Source organism: Moschus berezovskii, chromosome 3 (genome assembly GCF_049115385.1).
Source record: "Moschus berezovskii isolate FMDL1 chromosome 3, NW_MosBer_1.0, whole genome shotgun sequence".
NCBI classification, from domain to species: domain Eukaryota; kingdom Metazoa; phylum Chordata; class Mammalia; order Artiodactyla; family Moschidae; genus Moschus; species Moschus berezovskii.
The window spans coordinates 103,360,695-103,377,532 of record NC_142462.1 but is presented as its reverse complement, the minus strand read 5'-3'; the positions used below and the strand labels follow the sequence as shown (position 1 = coordinate 103,377,532).

Sequence of the window (16,838 nt, the reverse complement as noted above, 5' to 3'; positions counted from 1 at the left end):
TCTGTCTTCATCCTAAATGGGTGGCATGATCAAACTTGTCTATTTGGAAAAGTTCGATTAACTCTATCTGCAATGAGGAGAATGGACTAGTGTTCAGCCAGTGTGGATGCACGGTTAAGTTATAGGTTAACTTATAGTTAAGTTATAGGTTATCGTAACAGTCCAGAAAAGAAACAACTACGCAAATGTAAGTGGTGATGGTAGAAATGAAGAGGACAATTTGAGCTTATTTAGAAAGTTAAACACGATTTGACAATATGAAAAGGCAAGGTTTCTGTTCTGAGAAAATAGATGAAACAGTGATACCCTTCACTGAGGTAAGAATGGAACAGGGCCAAGTTTGAAAAGGGAATCTCATTTTGGGATGAAGTGTAATCTGAGGTACACTTATCTTGGGTAAGAGATGTCAATTAGGCCACTGGATATAGAGTTCTTACACTCTGCGGGTAGGCCACATCTGAGCATACATATTTACATAGAACAGTTGCATATTATTTTATTTTTTAGGGAAAACAATTACTGTCATAAAATAATCACTATTCTTTAAGAAATAGAATTTCAAAACTGTGCTAGCCTAAAAGATAAGAACCACTACCTTACCAAAGGCCTTAAATTAATACTAGCCAAAGATTACCTATTTAAAGTACACTGGATATATACCACTCATCTAGCTACAAAATGGATCTCTATGGTATGAAAACAATCCATCTCGGTGGATTCTCAAGCTAGAATTAGCTGCTGCTCTCACATCTTTCGGACACACTGAAAAAAAAAAAAGTTTGAGGCAAAAAGTCTGTACTTATTCCCAGATTGTCCACCTACTCCTATGTCTGAAAGATACTGATTTAACCATCTTAATTGTCAAGTATAAATGATTAAGTTTTTCTCCTGGAAGTTTCTAATTTTCAAAGTAGAAGGGAAAAGAATGAACAAATCAGACTTTTTTCCTTCCAACATACACTTCCATAGGCTTTACACTATACTTCGATGAAAAATGACTAGACAACTTAAATTTTTATAACTAAGGAATAAACAAAAAAAAGGACAAACAAACCAGCTTCCAGAAAGACTAAAGCAGAACTAAAAGGAATAGGCAAGAAAATTGGGTTATATTATTAACTTTTCTAAAGAGAATCCACTGCACAAAATCTTTAAGAAAGGTGAGAAAAAGCCAGTATTCTTTACATGAAACTAGAATTATATACATCACATACTTATTTGAGATAGAGCATGGATTAGGCTACACAGCATTTTATAAACACAGATATTTATATTTTACGTACATAAATCTTTTGAACCTTCCACAGATAATGCTTTTTAAAAAAATAAGCATTTTTATTTAATACTTCTGTATTAAATGATTGCTGCTACTAATATCAACTTATTCTCAATGGGAATATAACAACTCAGAAGGTCCCAGGACAAAATAAAAGACTAGAAACTTTAACACAAACCAGAAACTATCCTATAAATAGGAATCCTGGCTCAGGAACTGTGAGGACAGAGTGGAGAAAAAGCAAGTTAATATGTGAATGAAGCTGAGGTTAACCAAGGATTTAGCTTTCATTCTTCACTAAGTAAGCTTTCACAGGCAAGCCCTTCCATTCTTACTCCAAGTTACCCTTACCTCAGCAAAACCATACAGAGCATGAAACAGGCAGTAAGCATTCCTGGACAAATTTGTATTTGGATAGAAATTTTCAATGTCTTTTATATTTCAGTGAAATGGATTTAATAATTTTCCATTAAGAAAGTTCCAAGGCAAAAACTGACAAATCAAACATCCTTAGGCATTTCTGGTTCAAGACAATATACAGAGTACTATTTCATATTATCATACAGTACATATGTGCACAGTGTGAGTGTACATGCAAGTACATACATGTATACTTAGAAAATATTTAAAACCATAATTAAATATCTATGTAAACAACTGTAAATGGTTTATTTACAATTATTTCAAATTTTTTCTCTTTGCTACAATGAACATATTTACATGCTTTTTACAAGAAGAAAATATATTTATTAACATGTCATAACACAACTCAAAAATAATTTTAGAAGGAACTTTTTATTTAGTAAGAAACTTTACCATTTCTGTACTCTTCATTTTCCAAATGGGGAAATAGGCCTAGTGAGAATAATTGACTTGTGCACGCAAAATCTGTTAGTGACTCCCTACGGCCATAATTATATTATGGCCATAATCATACTTAATGCATTTTCATTATAAGCATATATTTTCATAAACCAAAGATAACCACTGATTCGGCCACTTAATTTCTTCTAAAAATTTTCACTACAAAAATTATACATTTTCAATGTAGAGAAAATTTCAAAATACAGAGATTAAAAATTAAGGAAGACAAAAATGTTAACAATCAATCAGTAATTGGTGATACTGGAATTATTTCTTCAGATTTAGTTTCTAAATTCAGTTTAGGGTCAAAAGACCTTAAGGTAGCTCAGATGGTAAAGCATCTGCCTGCAATGCAGGAGACCCAGGTTCAATCCCTGGGTTGGGAAGATCCTGTGGAGAAGGAAATGGCAACCCCATTCCGGTATTCTTGCCTGGAGAATTTCATGGACAGAGGAACATGTCAGGCTACAGCCCATGGGGTTGCAGAGAGTCAGACACGACTGAGCAAGTAACACACACATGATGGTGTTTTTATGTAGCAAACTGACTCTTTCATTTGTGATTATTATGTGAAAGATCTACTATCGAAAATTTTATTTAACAATTGTTTAATGAGACAAAGGGCTTCCCTGATAGTTCAGTTGGTAAAGAATCCGCCTGCAATGCAGGAGACCCCGGCTCAATTCCTGGGTCGGGAAGATCTGCTGGAGAAGGGAAAGGCTACCCACTCCAGTATTCTTGGGCTTCCCTGGTGCCTCAGCTGGTAAAGAATCCACCTGCAATGTGGGAGACCTGGGTCTGATCCCTGGGTTGGGAAGATCCCCTGGAGAAGGGAAAAGTTACCCCTCCAGTATTCTGACCTGGAGAATTCCATGGACTATGGGACAAAGAATCGGACACAACTTGAGCGACTTTCACTTTCAAAGATAATACACAAACACAAGCCCAATTGCAAGTTGCATAACACAAATTTTCTTAAGATTATCCAACATGTTTATTCATGTAATTCTTACATTTACCAATATTTTTACAGGGTATCCTATACAACTGCCAACTGGCATTAATTACAGAAAAAAACATGAATTATAAGCAAATATATTTACAAAAACAAGCAAATCAAGCTCACAAATTACTGAACCATCATTAAACCAATTAGCAAGACAAATTTTACCTGATCCTTTTAAAATGTTTACCTGCTACATATTTTATAAAGCACATAAATATATTAGTACGATAACAGGAATACCATCTATAAATAAATGTTTTGCAGACTATGTGCTCAAAACTTACTTGTAAGGGTGACAACAAAAGTTAGAGATCACTGACTAGAATCTAGGGCCTAGCTGACAAAATTGCCTCCTAATCTAATTTCAAAGATTAGAAGAAGAAAGTAAAAATGATCAATTATCTAAAACTTCAGAATGAAATACTTTGAGAGCCAAGTAAAGTTCTAGTATGAAACATTATTAAGTAACCTGCTTAAATTTCTACATTTTATCAATGATTTAAGAAACACGGACACTAGCAATTTGTTACCATTAAATCATCTTAGATCTTAAAACATTTCTAAATTGTCATATTTCATACAGACTCTATAAAACAAGCCAATGGTATTTTCATTTCACAATCAGAAAAATTAAGCAAGGAGAAAATAAATGTCTTGTCCCAGATCACCAGATTGATATGTGTACACTGTAGAGGTTTTCTATGGACTTCCCTGGTGGATCAGACAGCAAAGAATATATTTATATGTGTATTTTAGAAGTTTTCTAAAGTGCATATAAGCAACCTTACAAATGAATTTGACTTTACTGTACATCTGAGACTAACACAACATTATAGATCAACTACTCCAATGTAAAATTAAAATTTAAAAAGTGAGTTTGATTGTAACCTAATGAACTGTTTAGCTTTCTTTCAAAACTCACTTTCTCTTTAAAACAATAGTAATTTGATCCTCCCAAAAAGTCTATTGTATAGAGTGCATGAATAGTCATATACAGTACAAGTGTAAATTCTGGAATATAAAAAAAGCAAGGAATTCAGATGACTTGACAAAATTCTAAAGCTAGTTAAGCTTTGCTTTGGCATTCCTCCCACCTTCCTTCTGGTGCTCCTACTCTTCTCTCTGAAAGGTACCTTCCATCTTCCCAAAGTTCCTCACCCCAAACACCTACTCAAAATTTCTTTGCCTTGCTTGATCTAGTCCAGTCAGGGTAACTGATTTCAGCCACTAACACAGCCAACACTTACATTACCAAGGGCCAAAAAGGCCCTTAACTTATTCTGTGTCAAGAACCCCTTGAGAATCTTATAAAAGTTAAGGACCCTCTTCACAGAAAAATCACATAGGCCCACACAGTATTTTTCAAACAATTTCAAGACCCAGAATCTCATAGCCAAAATATATCCATGAACCCCAGAATTATAAAACCCAAGTTAAAAACCCCTGCCTGTATCGTATAAATATCATAAAACCTCGAAACCCTTCAAAAGGAATTTGTGTTTTAAGAGATGATAAGCTCACATATGCTACACTATATATACCCAAATACATAAACTCTAATTGTTAAAACTTAAGTCATCTCCCAAAGTTTTTAATGCTGTAATTCCCCTGAATAACAGGACATATTTCTAAACACTCGTCATCCATTAACTTGTGTTTTAAGGCTCTACCTCCATATTCAATAAGACTCTATAAATCTACTGTTTAATTATCATGATTCATGACAAAATAATACATACATACACACACATACACATATCCTGATAAAATCCAGTTTTTATCCCAAGGAGCTCTGCAGTATTCCTCACATTGCTATACCCTGTTAAAATTCTCTTAATCCCTATCCTCAGTTTCTTCAACACTATACCGTTTGCCTTCTCTCTTCAGGCATTGGTTTTCAACTTCCCTTACAGGCCTCTGTTCTTCCACTTGACCTGCAGATACAGATGCTACCCAGGACTGCCCTCAGTTGTTTCCTCACTCTTGATATTGTACTCTTTGGCAGTTTTTACATCACATTATGCCCATGAATACAAAGATCCTAACAGACCCCCCTCCCCATTTTCCCTTGATCTAAAGTCCAAATCGTCAGGTACCTAACTTTACCTATTCGACGTTATCTTGATCCCTACCCCTAGCATCATACATCACACCCTATTTACCTTCCTCCTCAAGCTCTGTTCTCCCTATGAATTCCTTATTTTATTAAAGGCATCATCATTATCCATTAACCAACTACAATCTTTAACTCCATGTTCTTCCTAATCAGGCCACAATCTCACCAGCTTCATTTTCCAGTACTTCCCGAAGTACAGCAAAATCTACTTGGTGTTTCTCAAATCAGACTATCAATGTCCTTCCTCTAGCCTCTTCTTTTTCATCAGTAAAGCAGCTACTCATCCTTCAAAGTCCTAATGGGTTGGCCAGGAAGTTCATTCAGGTCTTTAAGATGGTACAGAGAAACCCAAACCAACTTTTAGGCTAACCCAATACTTAAAACACCCACTAAATGAAAAGTCTTCCCTAACCTCACTTAATCTCCCTGCATCACTCATCCCTTCCCCCAGAATTCCCTCCCTTCTTCTATAATCCCACACCACTCTTTCTTCATTTTAGTGCTCAACAAGTTGTATTATAGTTAGTTGAACCCTTATCTTTCTTCCCTATAGACAAAGCCCATGATTTATTTGTTCTTGCATGTAGAACATGTCTGGAATATAGTATATATTTAAATGCTACCTGGTGAATGAATGGCAAAACTCCAGAGTGAGGACACACGTAAGGTTATTTCTCAGTGGAGGGGATGCCTCATTCTCTTTTGAGCATAAATCAAATTAAGTGCCCTAGTCCCTAGCAACCAGTCAATCCTAAAGGAAATCAGTCCTGAATATTCATTGGAAGGACTGATGCTGAAGCTGAAATTTCAATACTCTGGCCACCTGATGTGAAGAACTGACTCATTAGAAGACCCTGATGCTGGGAAAGATTGAAAATGGGAGGAGAAGGGGAAGACAGAGGATGAGATGGTTGGATGGCAAACCGATGCAATGGACATGAGTTTGAGTAGGCTCCAGGAGTTGGTGATGGACAGGGAAGCCTGGCATGCTGCAGTCCATGGGGTCACAAAGAGTCGAACATGACTGAGCGACTGAACTGAACTGGGTCCCTAGCTCTCCACTTCAAGTCCACCGCTTAGTTTTGAAGCAATGTTTCATGGGGATATTTCCTCACTTCCTCTTGTCTTTTGTAGGTTTAGCTGTCAGCCTAACCACATTAGCATTCAGTGCCAGCAACAAAACAGACTCTCCAAGTTCTAAAAAGCTAAGACTTTACAATTAACAACAGTAAATATAAGCTCTTTTTAAAAAATGGTCTCAACATTTTAAGCACACAAAGTTCATTCTTCATGATTCTGAAAAAGGCTTGGCATAGTTTATCCAACAGGCACCACTGAAGAGTTCTGAAGAAAATTTCCACTTAAACTGTCAGCCAAACTTTTCACATTTGTAACCAAAGAAATCAGCATACATGAACAAATGTGAATACGATACTGATATACTTTACTGTCTGAACTACCAGGGAAGCCTGATATACTAAATAATACACTGCGAACAGTAGACACCAAATCACGTATATCATCAAAATGATGACCCATACAAAAGTAGCTCTTTTAGCTTCTTTTAAAAATACATCACCAAAATTTCAATGATCATCCAACGAATAAAACCAGATTTTATTAAAATCCCTACCATCTCTCCCCCAACACACACACACACACACACTCTTCCCTCACTAGGCATGGCTTCCTCACAAATTATCTAATGGCTCAGAAGCAGTTTGATAAGGAAGGTTATCAAGTTAGAATTCTGGAGAAGATTCCTTATGGTCGGTTTATTTTCTAAGTGACTGCTGTTGATGATAAAATACAGACTGACCTCAAAGGATCAAGTGTAGTAGGCCTGCCTTAAATGCCCCCTAGTTTTGTTTTGCCTTTCTTATGTGGAGGCGGGGGGGCGGGGCGGCACATGAGTCTTTTAAAGAATATCTTTATGAAGTTGTATTTCTGACTTTTCTTCAGTTCATATAAATGTTCACATTTTAGGACTAAAGACCATGTGATGAAACATTTCTGAAGGTTCAGTAATTAAACCGCTCTGAGAAGGACTGAAACATTTTAGCTTAATTATGAATCACACTGCAAGGAAAAAAAAAAAAAATATATATATATACTCCAAGGTATATATAATCCACTTAGCAATTATAAATTCTGTTCATTTTCTAAGTTTTCTCCATATTACATTAAAGTAACTTCAGACAAAGCATTCTCGTTGCCCCAGGATTAAAATTTCCAATAGCTCAATGTGGTTATACTTGTCTGGAAACACCTGAAATTGATTTGTTTCACCTCCTTTACTCTTTCTCTTCCAGCCTGACCTCCTTCAAATACTGATGGATAAAAGTACTACCTGAAAAGCCAAGAAAGTAGATAATCCACCACAGAGTTAATAAGGAAGAAACTATATGATACATAATGCTCAAAAATTAACATGTATCCAGAGCCTAAAAAAATACTGATTGGACTTGGTCTAAATAAAATGTTTCCAAAATAAACTTAAAAAGTGGGTTTCTTTTCCATTGCTGTTTTACTAAGCATTCAGGAAAAATTATCTGGGTAAGTTCAGGCTGAAAACACTAGCTTCAGCTCTCAAGGAAAACGTGAAAGAGGACAGAGAAAATGGACTTTGGTATAAAGCATTTTCTGAAATGTTTTTTATAAAACCAAAGATTGATATTCTTCGGTAAGAATGATTTTCCAAATACTATATATATACATATATATATACACACAAACATATTAATCAACATCACACTTAATCACATATAAACATCTAAATTCAAATATCAAATTTCTTGAATCAATTACAGCCCTACAGAGTACGCGGAAACTCTTGAGATTAGACACTTCTGTGACTCAACAACCCACAGACCTCCCCCTTTCCCCGCCAACTTTACAGAGGGGCAATGAGTGGATGGAAGATCCCACTGCAGCGTGAAGGACTGAGCTTGCCTAAAGATATCTGACAGAAGCTGAATGTATGCAATAACTTCCGGTTCTCCAGAGACTGGAGGGTGTGTTTCTAAAGGCTGACAGTTTAGTCCTTCCAGAAACCAACATGCCTGTTCAGATACTTGTGGAAAAAAATTTAATTTCAATCATTACTGTTCCTCATATTATTATCATTCCCCAACTAACACTGATTGAATGCCTTATTACATATAAGGAAAGAGGTATAAAAAAATTTAAACCCGGACTACAAGGAGCTTAATTTCCCTTAAAAGTCACCCACTTCCTATCATTTCACATAAAATACTTCTTGAAGAAAGTCTGCTTGAACCTATGATGCAATGCAAACTCATATCCTAGGAAGTTGGTCTTCAGCTACCTAACAAAATTAGAGATGGATACATAATTGTGATTTAATTTAAAAAAAAAACAACAATTTTGGGTTCCATTGGAATACACAAGAATTGGGAGGTAAACCTAAAATTCCTTCTCCTTTAATTCCCTCTACATCTAGACAAGGGCCCTCATTATCTCCTACACCTAGAGATATTTCCCTAAATCTAGGAGCTGAATTTGCTTAAAACCTGGTTAAGAAAACTCCTGGCTTGGGAATAAGAAATCTTCTTTCTCCCCTAAATGAGAATATGATTACAACTTCCAAGCAAAAAATCATTTTCCCCATGTATGCTGAGTCTGAGATGGGGGGGGGGGGGAGGAGGACGGCATGCACTGAAATCAAAGAACTTCAAATAAGAATGAACCAAAAGACAGTGAACAATAATTCTTATCCTGATGGACCCGGTTGAAAGGCACATCTAACTCCTGTCCAAAGTGAAAAAAAAAAAGTCCTGCAAAAAAATTCTGCATACAGTTCTGGACCCAAGTATACATTACATTTGATAACTGCATGTTTGCTTCAGTGCTCTTAAAAGATGGAAATCTCACTAGGATGCACAGATAAGGGCTAGTCATTATTTTCACTATGAAATAACACATCAAGAACTTTCAAACACAATTCTAGGGAGTCAGGCTACTACTGACTTATGGGAAGAAAAAAATCCTAGCATCTCCCAGCCTTCGCCCCCACCTCCCCTAAGTGAGGAACAATCCAGTAACTTACTGTTCAAGGCCAAAGGAAAAGGAATTTCTTTTTTAAACTGGGGGAAGGTGAAATGGGGAAAGGATCACTGTGACAGCAGATGATATCCTGCAACAAAAGGTGTGAGATGTGCATACCCATTCTCTTGCAGAGCACTGTCCGAGCTGACAGTCTCACTCACACTACCTTTCACCGTAAGAGTTTCCAATACCCCGTTTCTACACATTTAAGAAAATGTGAATTTTACTCTGACTACAGAAAGAGTTAAGCACAACTGACATCAGCTCTAAAACAAGCAATTAATATATTCTAATCTAATGCTTAAGAAGGGATGGAGACCAGGCTACAGCTGGACAACTGGCTGGACCAGTTATCATTTGAAGCCCTAAAAATATTAAAATTGTTAACAACTTCAAGTTCTGATGGGCACAGTCAGATGGACTGTCGAAAGTTTAGAATCAACAGCAACAGCACAACAGGTGAGAGAAGAGGTGGACATCATGGCCCAGTTAAGTGGGTAACATGCAAGGGCAAACCCGTGAGCTCCCCGAAAGGCTGGGGTTGTGGAATAATACCCATGCACAAGGCCATCCAGAGCTCCTGTCTTCCCAGTGTCAAAGGTTTGGTCCGTTCCCGGGTCGCGCCACTCCCCCTATCCCTCCCCCTGGGGACCACCAACACCCCAAGCACAGAAAGAACCGAGTCCCCTCCACCCGCAGCATCTTAGCTAGGGAAGAAAACACAATGTCGCTCCTTATTTCTGCGTACAAAAGGACTCTGCGCCCTCCTCCTTGAACTGCCGCCGCTGCCGCCTCCTAACTTGCAAGAAGGTGGGCAACGCGCCATATTCCAGCGTCCCCCAGTCTACCTGGGTAACAAGCCCACGCCACCCCGGCGGGAGGGAAGCTTCGGAGGTCGCCCGAAGAGCCAGCCTCCTCTCCCGCAGGAGACAGCGGCTCCCGCGCCCCGGCCCAGCCCGCCGCGCCGCGCCGCCCGCGGACCAGACCCGGGAAGGGCCGAGGAGGCGAGCTGGGAGCCGCAGCTCCGGTCCCGCGCAGCCCGCCCACCTCCCGCTCCCAGGCCAGCGCGCTCTCCCGGGCCTCCAGCTCCCGAACCCACGGGAAGGCCGGCCCGGGGCCCCGGGTTCCACGGCGGAGAGGAGGCCGCGGCCCCGAGAGCCTTAGGCGGCGGGGCAGGCCGGAACCCTGGGGCTCTCGGGAGGGCAGCGCCTCCCTCCCGAGCCCGCCAGGACGCCTGGGGCCTAGTGCGGCCTGCGCATCCTCGGGGTGGCGGTTTGACTGGGCCGGGCCGGGGCCCCCCGCCCGAGGCGGGCCGAATCCGGCGGGGGCCCAGGCCTGGAGCCGGGGGCGGCAGGGTGCTGGCTGCGGGGCGGGCCGGCCGGCCGGCGGGCGGGCGGCGTGTTGCGGCTGCGCCGGGGCTGAAATAGCTGGAGATTGCGCGGTAGGGCACTCACCTCAGAGCGGCTGCGCTACCGTGGGCCTGCGCCGTGGAGACTGCGACCGCGCCGGCTCCTCGCAGCCTCCTGCCACCAGCGGCAATGGCGAGCGCTGCCGCCTAAGCCGCCGCCGCCGCCGCCGAGGAGGGGGAGGGGGGAGAGGAGGCACGCACGCGACGCACGGGCTCGGCTTCCCCGCCCGGCCGCCGCCATGATGGGGAGGTCGGCGCTGCTCCGGCGGGGCAGCCCGGAGGGGGCTCGGGCTCGGGCCTCCGCAGCCCCCCGAGGTCTCCCTGCGTTCACATTTCCCGTCAGAGTTTTGGATCGGGCCGGAATCGCAGAGGCAACAGTATTAGAGTCAAATGTGGACGCCCCGGGGAAGTAAGGCAGGCGACCCAAGATGGTTGCTAATCCGTAAATAGTCTCATTTTTCGCCCCCCGAGTCCCGGGAATTAGGACCTCCCGAGTGTACCTCGATCACCCGCTTGGGGCTTCCCCCGCCCTTTCCTCCCCGCTGCCTTGCCAGTCGCATCCTCACCCAGCCTTTGGAATGACCTTTGCTTCTCTATTCAAACTCTGCCGAACTATTTAAAAGCTGAAGTTTTTGTACCAAGCAATCTATAAATGTTTTCGCCCATTCATTCGTTTGGCAAACATTTCTAGAGGGTCCGTTCGTTGCCAGATATTTTTCTGGGCACCCTGGAGATGTACGTACTTGTTAGGAAAAGGAAGTCCTCACTGTTAAGAACATAATCGATGAGTGGAGGCAGTCAGAAGCAATAGGGACCCCCCCAAGCAAGTAGGGAGGGCTCAAGAGTAGAAAAACTAATGTTAGAGACACCGGAGAGTGTTCTTTGTTTTTTAAATTGTGGTCTGGAGACTACCTGTATCGGGGTCATTCAGGCTAATTATTTAAATTCTGGGGTCCAAATGGTTTCACCAGAATCTTGGCTTCTTAGCCCAGTAACCCACATTTCTAACACCCCTCCCCATTCCTCCCCCACCCGTAAATACACATGGTTGTCAAGCACCATACTTTAAGAACCAGTTGTTTTAGGGACTTAATAAACATCCCGAAGGGTGTCAGGAAGCAGTTTCACAGAATCCGGATATTTATAATTTTCAGCAAGATTCCATTAATCTCAAAATGCAACGGTAACTAAAAACGAAGTGTCTTTTTTATCCAGCATTTCTAATAGAGTGAGTGTCACCACCTACCACCTAGGTGTTCAAGCCAGAAACCTAGGAAGGATCCATTACTCCTTTCTCCCTCAAATGCCATTATCCAGTTAGATCTTTTGAAACAGTTGTTCCATGTCATTTTTTCCTTGGTCCCGGTGACTCGCATCTCTCATCAAGATACTGCAATAGATCCTTCATGGTCTCTCTGCTGCGGGAATTGCCTTCTCCAATCCATTCTCCACCCTCCAGTTTGAATGGTCTTTCAAAAAAGTAAATCATGTCATTTCTCTACTTAACAGGCTTAATAAGATCCCATTACACAGAAGTTAAAAGTTTAAAACTCTTTGAGGTGCCCTCAGGGCCCTTAGTTTCTGCTTTAGCCTAGCCCCTCCATTCTTTCTGGAGCTCTTAGTAATTGCACTTCTCAGTAGCATACTGGACATCTTCGGCCCTGGCGGGTTATCTTCCGGTGTCATACCTTCTTGCCTTTTCATACTGTTCACGGGTTCTCAGCAAGAATACTGGAGTGGTTTGCCCCTTCGCCATGACAAGGTGTGACCCTGTGCTGCCATCTCTAACCTCATCTGCCACAGACTTCTCTCAGACTACAACCAAACTGGAAAGCTCTCTGGTCATAGGACAGAGGAAGTTCTCCCATCTCTCAACTATTGCAAGGACTGCTCTCTGCACAGAGCTTCTCTCTCTTCTATGTATCTGCTTAAACCTGCCCCTGAACAGTTCCTAGTACCTCTTTAAGGTCTCCTCCAGGAAACGTTCCCTCCTGTCCTCCTTCCATCATCACACCCAGTATTTAACACCTATGTTTACTGAGCCTTCACGTCCTGTCAGGCCCCATTTTACATTCCTTATACACATTACCTCCTTTCTTACTTAATTCTCAAGTGGAGTCTATGAGGTAGATACCAGTATTATTATCTCATTTTGGTGATGGAGAAGCAAGATTAGTAAGAGATTGCTTGTTCAAACCCAGAGAGTAAAAGATGGAGCCAGGTCTGAAAGCCATCAGCCTGACCTCAGAGTTGTGCTCTTAACCATTACCAGTTTTTTTCAGATTGTAGATTGAGAGCCTCTGATGAAGCACAAAATTAATTTAGTGAGTCATGACCAACATTCCATAAAAGAAGTGGAAAGTATCAGAGAACATCAAACCCAGTCAGACTCTTGTTCTATGAAACTCATTTCAGGTGTATAAATGTATGTACATATGTGTGCGTGTTTGTGCTAGATAATGCTATGAAATACATTTCTTCTTGGCTTACAGTTGCAAAAAAGTTTGAAAGCACTGGATTATACTTTCTATACAGTACTTCTCCAACCATGTATCTTCCACAATTCAGAAGTTGCATGAGGGTAGGGTTTTTGCTTATGGGGCATGTAGGATCTTAGTTCCCCAACTAAGGATCAAACCCGTGATCCCTGCATTGAGAGCATGGAGTCTTAACCACTTGACCACCAAGGAAGTCCCAAAAGATCTTCAATAAACATATGATGAAAGACCTGTGTCTACCCACATCAGAAAAATAGAAAAGTAATACAAATTACAGTTGGCCTGTGGCTCTCAGTATCGGAGGAGTTTTAGGACTCTAACAGATAACAAAATCCCAAGATACTCAAGTCCCTTATATAAAATGGCATACATTCTAGTATTTGCATAGGACCCACTCACATCTTCCCATCCTCTCATATACTTTAAATCATCTCTAAATTACTTATAATACCTAATAAAATGTAAATGATATGTAAATAATTGTAAATACAATGTAAATGCTATGTAAATAGTTGCCAGTGCATAGCAAATTCAAGTTTTGCTTTTTGGAATTTTCTGCAATTTTTCTCCAAGTATTTTTTTTTTCCTGGTATTTTTGATCTACCGTTGGTTGAATCCACACATGAGGAACCTGTGGGTACAGAGGGTCATTGAACTTTCCAAAACAAGTGAGCCTGGGAACTCCAATTGCTCTGACCAAAAGGCTCAACAGAACCTGAGATTCTAGAATCAGTCTCAGAAAAAATACAGAAAAATCTACTGTAAGAGATAAAGAAGATTTTGCTTTATTGACTACACCAAAACCTTTGACTGTGTGGATCAAAATAAACTGTGGAAAATTCTTTTAAGAGATGGGAATACCAGACCACCTGACCTGCCTTCTGAAAAATCGGTAGGCAGGACAAGAAGCAACAGTTAGAACTGGACATGGACCAACAGATTAGTTCAAGATTGGGAAAGGAGTACGTCAAGGCTCTATATTATCACCCTGCTTATTTAATTTATATGCAGAGTACATCATGCGAAATGCTGGACTGGATGAAGCATAAGCTGGAATCAAGATTGCCGGGAGAAATATAAAAAACTTCAGATATGCAGATGACACCACACTTACAGCAGAAAGCGAAGAACTAAAGAGCCTCTTGATGAAAGTGAAAGAGGAGAGTGAAAAAGTTGGCTTAAAACTCAACATTCAGAAAACTAAGATCATGGCATCCGATCCCATCACTTCATGGGAGATAGATGGGGAAATAGTGGGACACTTTATTTTGGGGGGCTCCAAAATCACTCAGATGGTGACTGCAGCCATGAAATTAAAAGACATTTGCTCCTTGGAAGAAAAGCTGTGACCAACTTAGACAGCATATTAAAAAGCAGAGATTACTTTACCAACAAAGGTCCATCTAGTCAGTTCAGTTCAGTCGCTCAGTCGTGTCCGACTCTCCGCGACCCCATGAATCACAGCACACCAGGCCTCCCTGTCCATCACCAACTCCCGGAGCTCACTCAGACTCAAGTCCACAGAGTCGGTGATGCCATCCAGCCATCTCATCCTCAGTCGTCCCCTTCTCCTCCCGCCCCCAACCCTTCCCAGCATCAGAGTCTTTTCCAGTGAGTCAACTCGTCGCATGAGGTGGCCAAAGTATTGCATTCTCAGCTTTAGCATCAGTCCTTCCAACGAACACCCAGGACTGATCTCCCTTAGAATGGACTGGTTGGATCTCCTTGCAGTACAAGGGACTCTCAAGAGTCTTCTCCAGCACCACAGTTCAAAAGCATCAATTCTTCGGCGATCAGCTTTCTTCACAGTCCAACTCTCACATCCATACATGACCACGGGAAAAACCATAGCCTTGACTAGACGGACCTTTGTTGGCAAAGTAATGTCTCTGCTTTTTAATATGCTGTCTAGGTTGGTCATAACTTTCCTTCCAAGGAGTAAGCGTCTTTTAATTTCATGGCTGCAGTCAGCATCTGCAGTGATTTTGGAGCCCCCCAAAATAAAGTCTGACACTGTTTCCACTGTTTTTCCATCTATTTCCCATGCAGTGATGGGACCAGATGCCATGATCTTTGTTTTCTGAATGTTGAGCTTCAAGCCAACCTTTTCACTCTCCTCTTTCACTTTCATCAAGAGGCTTTTGAGTTCCTCTTCACTTTCTGCCATAAGGGTAGTGTCATCTGCATATCTGAGGTTATTGATATTTCTCCCAGCAATCTTGATTCCAGCTTGTGCTTCTTCCAGTCCAGCGTTCCTCATGATGTACTCTGCATATAAGTTAAATAAGCAAGGTGACAATATACAGCCTTGACGCACTCCTTTTCCTATTTGGAACCAGGCTGTTGTTCCATGTCCAGTTCTGACTGTTGCTTCCTGACCTGCATACAGGTTTCTCAAGAGGCAGGTCAGGTGGTCTGGTATTCCCATCTCTTTCAGAATTCTCCACAGTTTACTGTGATCCACACAGTCAAAGGCTTTGGCATAGTCAATGAAGCAGAAATAGATGCTCTTCTGGAACTCTCTTGCTTTCTCCATGATCCAGCGGATGTTGGCAATTTGATCTCTGGTGCCTCTGCCTTTTCTAAAACCTGCTTGAACACCTGGGAGTTCACGGTTCACATATTGCTGAAGCCTGGCTTGGAGGTTTTTCCAGTAGTCATGTATGGATGTGAGAGTTGGACTATAAAGAAAGTTGAACACCAAAGAACTGATGCTTTTGAACCGTGGTGTTGGAGAAGAGTCTTGAGAGTCCCTTGGACTGCAAGGAGATCCAACCAGTCCATTCTAAAGGAAATCAGTCCTGAATTTTCATTGGAAGGAGTGATGTTGAAGCTGAAACTCCAATACTTTGGCCACCTGATGTGAAGCACTGACTCATTTGAAAAGACCCTGATGCTGGGAAGGATTGAATGCAGGAGGAAAAGGGGACGACAGAGGTTGAGATGGTTAGATGGTATCACTGATGCAATGGACATGAGTTTGAGTGAACTCCGGGAGTTGGTGATGGACAGGGAGGCCTGGCGTGCTGCAGTCCATGGGGTTGCAAAGAGTTGGACACAACTAAGCGACTGAACTGAACTGAACTGAGATACCAACAAAGTTGGAATGCTCATTTGATTGACTCGTTACCTATAAAAAATTGTACTATGTTAAGTACCACGTGAGTAGGGATACAGATGGTAATCAAAATGAAGCTATGTGAGAACTAGGGGGAGGTAGAAATAAAGAGAGATGAGCTGGGGCAACTGTTTTCACAGGGCACTCTTCAGGACGCACTGATAGACTGCGTGGAGCTCCAAGGGCAGTAGCACCTGCCCTGTCTCTCATTAGGAATGTGCACAACTCCAGCCCTATAAGGATGGATGGGACCTTGGCACAATGCAAGCAACTTCAAGGAGTTTTGCCTCTCTGGGAACATCAAGGGCTGGCCCAAGCAGGGTCTGCCTTACAAGAGAGTGCTGGCCCCAGTCAACATGAATGCTAGGATCAAATTCCCAGTTCAAAGCCTGCACATACCACTTCCTACCGGTAAGATTTTGGCAAGTGGTTTAACATTTTAAGCTTCCTTTTCTTCACCCATGACATAGAGGTGAGGAGATAA

General features: G+C 41.6%; 1 protein-coding gene and 1 pseudogene across 5 annotated transcripts in view; one reads left to right on the top strand and one right to left on the bottom strand.

The window, feature by feature from the left end:
• Nucleotides 1-10,905, bottom strand: part of NRF1 (nuclear respiratory factor 1) — a 135,303-nt gene extending 124,398 nt beyond the window's left edge. For 4 of the 5 annotated variants that reach the window (XM_055421251.2, XM_055421252.2, XM_088834665.1 and 1 more), the window contains exon 1: nt 10,785-10,905. The gene's annotated coding sequence lies outside the window, so the exon portion shown is untranslated. The remainder of the gene's footprint in view (nt 1-10,784) is intronic. The other variant, XM_088834664.1, reaches the window with a different exon arrangement.
• Nucleotides 9,642-10,757, top strand: LOC148778389 (uncharacterized; annotated as a pseudogene).
• Nucleotides 10,906-16,838: the final 5,933 nt, after the last annotated feature.